Genomic DNA, 4,541 nt, shown 5'->3' on the forward strand with positions numbered 1-4,541 from the left:
CTAGGTAGATGTATGCCAGGCGCGTCGCAGCGTAACAGTGTTTCGTGAGATATCGCGAAGCCTGTTACGCGAGACGTGGTCTGGCGTACATCTACCTAGTTTTAAATTGTTTTGTAGCTAACTTTTGCGATTTCCTAAAAATAGGCTATGTGGCTTATTACTCTACTTTTCCGGGTTCGTACATATTCACATCCTAATAAACAGACGTAGTGAATGATCTTGTGGAGCTTTAACTGTGTCTATACTCGTGTGTTTATCATTGTCTTCGCACTAGCTTTCAGCGAGTCGTCATGCATTTGCCAATCCCCATATGTTAGCTAATTCAGGGTCCCAATTCGCAGCCACACAATACATCTCAGACACAGCTTTGTCCGTGCTATCACGAGCTCAGCTTCGTATGTTAGTTTTTGAGTAAAGTCTAGAAAATGCTGTTTTGTAGTCAAGATAGCTTAGTATGCTACAATTGTGGGTTCGTACTTGTTCACACCCTCATAAACAAATGTAGTGGATGATCTAATGGAGCTGTTGCTGTGTCTAACCCAACTTGTTTTTTATTGTTTTCGCAGTAACTGTCAGCGATGCCTGATGCGTTTGTCAATCCCCAGATTTTGCCCAGGGTTCGCAGCCACAGGTTCCATAGCGAGGTCAGAATCTTATGTTCAGGATTTTTAGCCCGCCCTTCTCCTTTGAAAAAGCTATCCAGCGGGCTTATGCAAACGATCTCGTGTCTGTCTGTGTGTCTGTCTGTTCCACTAGAAGGAGATGTGTTACAAATTTGAAATTTTCAGGGTATCTTAAGGTCCACTCCTAGAGGACGAAACGCCTACGGCAAATCCTGGCAACCACCCCTAAGGATGTGAATGGGGGTATCCAAGGTTCAAAAATTCTTCCAAAAAGTCCGTTTCGCTCTATCTTTAACCGTTTAGGGGCTAGAGGGTCTTTTTTGACGAAAGTAAGCGACAAGTTGCCATAGTGAACAATAAGTTGTAGAAAAAGGCCTAAAAAGCGCAAAATAGAAAGGAAACTCCCCCCACCCCCAAAAAATGTTTTCTAAGCAGAGGGGTGGGTTGTAGTCGCGGTGCTTCACCGTTACATCCCTTTCTCGCTCCGCCGGCAACTCCGTTCGGCAGGGGCCGGGCCTGCTTGGCCTGCCGGTGGCGGTGGTCGGGCCTGCGACCCGACTATTTCCGTCACGCGTTGTTACGCGTTGTTACGCGTTTTATTGAAGAACGTGATCGAATGATATGTAGCGGGCCTTTGGCCCGCTTAAACCCGTCGTCTTTGAGTTTGCCCCAAAGACTCGAGAAGGGGATGTAACGGTGAAGCACCGCGACTACAACCCACTGTTGTGGCTAGGAATAAGATTCGAATAATGGCGCCCCTAGTCAGCTGGACAAGCGAACATCGCCAATCTGTCGGGCAGAGACGCGATCGGAACTGCAGTCCAGCTGACTAAGGGATTCACCCCAGCCGCCCGGACGGAAGGGCAGCGGCCTGGCCGGGGGCAGGGGATGCCAGGCGCATCAGTCGCCCCGTAGAGCTGGAAGTTGGAGGTTCGTGTGTGTTACTAGCGACTCGATAATACACGTGTTTAGACCATACTCCCAGTCAGCCATTATTCCCTGACAAACCCGTAAAACCCACTATCACAACAAGTGGTGCATCAGCCGGTGTCAGGATAATTGTTGCTGGGTAGTAATTTTGCAAAAATTCGCGAATTTCCGAAAATTTTCTTCGTGTGATCGTGTGCGCACCGCGTGGTGCCACATGTGCTTCTAAAATCTGTGATTGTGAACCATCCTTGCTAAATTTCAAGTTAATATATATAAAGCCAGTTTAAAGTGATTATTAGTGATCTCCAGAAAAAGTTTTGTGCAAAAATTCAAAAGGATTACAAGGATTTGGATTGGATTACATCGACCAACGTGCAAGGTAGGTACGCCAACTCCATGCGGTCCTTCCCTTCACTCTATCTCTTCACCTTGTAGAATGGATGATGAATAATTATCAAGAGGTTAAAGCGTTTTTAACGGATGATAACTCCACACCGGCATTTGTCGTTGATAATTACAGTAGTTGGACTTTAGAGGACGCGACTGATTTGGCAAAACAACTGTGTGAAAAAATAACTTTATTTCCTGAGACACTAGAAACAAAAGTCCTTCGCAATAAAAATTATAATACTATATACATTACCAATCACTACAGAAGTTGTCCGCTCCCGTGCGTTCGAGTGCTGAGCACGAGGGACGACCTCGTGGCATACAAGCCAAATTACTGCAAATTCCCGGTAATTACCTTTAAAGCTTTTGTTACCAAACTCCTAGTAGACGCTGGAGAAGTAGTCAGTGAGGAAGATACGTACAAAAAGGTTGGTGATCTATTATTTAAATTTTCGTGTGCACTCGGCGAGGTCAAAGAGGCAGAAAGGGAATTAGCTAGGCGAGAGAAGTTAAGGAAAGAAGAAGAAGAAAGGGAAAGGTTGCGAAAAGAGGAAGAAGAAAAAGAGAGAAAATACCGAGAGACAATGACGGCTTTACCACTGTCTCTTCAACCAACCCTGCCGAACTTCGATGAAAGTTCGGTAAGGGAGTGGTTCGAGAACGCAAGGCGTGTCTATGCTAAATACTCAATCAAGGAGGAGGATCTGCAGATGTATGTGCTGCACTTCCTCCCACCCTATGCCAGAGGGAAGCACGAAGAGCTACAAGGTAAGCCGTGGGCCGAGTATGTCGAACAAATGGTACTAGCGTTTCAAACTGACAATTCAATGAGTGCAGTGTTGAGTTCATTATCGAACATGAGACCGAGGGAAAACGAGTCCTATAGGGCCTTTGCACACAGGCTGTACAGTGCGTCAAGGAGGTCAAACCCACCCCTCCCGGAAAAAGAGGTTTGCCGAACAATGTTAAAAATTTTGCCACCCTCAGTTTCGTCGATGCTTGTAGGTCGCAGTTGTGACCAAATTTCAGATTTTATCAAAATTTTAGAAGAATCAATTACAGACAAAAACTTGATTGACGCCGGGAGTATGCCCTGCGGTTTTGAGAAGGAGTGGAAGGATGAGGTAGGCAATTTGAAGAAACTTGTTGAGGCCAAAGAGGAAAAAATTTTGGCTGCTGTGTCTTCAGTAACAGAAGAAAAATTTGAGAATTTTTTGAAACAGTTTAAGGAGTTGAATGTCGAAAGTAATACTTTGTTTGTGGGAAACAACACAGCCAGGGGCCGTGGCGGCAACAACCGCTACAATGGTCGCGGAGGCCGTGGTAATTTTAGATTCAGGGGAAGTGGGAACAAATATTTTGGGCGCGGTAAGCAAAATTTTGGGGCATATTACCATAATAACGGTAATAACCACTACTTTCAGGGGCAAAATTACGGCTATCAGCCGTCAAATGGTTCCAACGGTTTTGCAAATGGTTGGGGCCAAAACCAGGTTTTCCAAAGTGGCAACCAGGGGGGAACCTGGCAAAGTCAAGGTCAGCAAGGTGGCTACCAAAACCAAGCAAGTGGTTTCCAAGGTAACCAGGGTGGACAACAGAACCAAGCGAATGGTTTCCAAGGTAACCAGGGGAACTCCCAGAGAGGGGGTAGAGGGAACTGCTACTTGTGCAATGAGCCTGGTCACCGTATGTTTTCATGCCCTAAATTGCAGAATTTTCGGCAGTAAGTCAGCCTTTAATAAGAACAGTTACTCTGAAAAATAGTGTAGTTAAGACCGGTACACTGTCAAACGACAGTTACGTGGTCGCACAGACCCCAAGAGACGGGGCGTGCTTTTATCATAGTTTGAGTTATTCACTATATGGTAGTTTTAATGGCAGTATGGCACTGCGAATGGTAATTGCTCGGTATGTATTCGAGCACTGGGATTATTTTAAAGACTACATTATAAGTTTTAATAAGTGGGATTACTTTACTTTGCATACTAATAAGAGTGAAATGGCAACTGAGGTACAGATGCACGCAGCAGCGGATGCGTTAGAAATAACCATTAAAATGATTGTAGAGAAAGAAGTTAAAGTCTTTCAGAACAGTTTTGGTAAGCCGTTAGCAAGCGTTGTCATGAACTTCACGGGTCCCATAGCGTCGGGTCATATTGACGCAATGGTACCGATCGAGACGTTCAAGGCATACGCTGATAAGTCCAGAAAGATGACAAAGCAAGTGGGTGCATGCGCGGACAGTAACAAGTCGCAGCTGGGTCCCGAGCCCAGTGCGGGCCCGAGCCAGGCGGGGGGCGCTGCCCGCACGAACCCGACACCAGGTGAATGGACGGTGGTCGGGAGAGGGGGCCGGCAGCCAGGGGCCGCGCAGCCCAGCGAGCGATCGGCGGTTCAAATGACTGCTGACGTTGTGATTCCGGATGGAAATGATCCAAAATTGACCAGAAATAAGGCAGCGACGAAGGCGGAGGGAGACCAAAAGGAGCGTCTCCACGCGCTCATTTGTTCGTGCTGTTACGACGAAAATGACTGGAAAGAAATAATGAGCATTAATTGGGATGAACCGATTGTGGTCAGAGGTGTGAGTGAATGTTT

This window comes from Frankliniella occidentalis, unplaced genomic scaffold (genome assembly GCF_000697945.3).
Source record: "Frankliniella occidentalis isolate FOCC.00 unplaced genomic scaffold, Focc_3.1 Scaffold602, whole genome shotgun sequence".
In the NCBI taxonomy this organism is placed as follows: domain Eukaryota; kingdom Metazoa; phylum Arthropoda; class Insecta; order Thysanoptera; family Thripidae; genus Frankliniella; species Frankliniella occidentalis.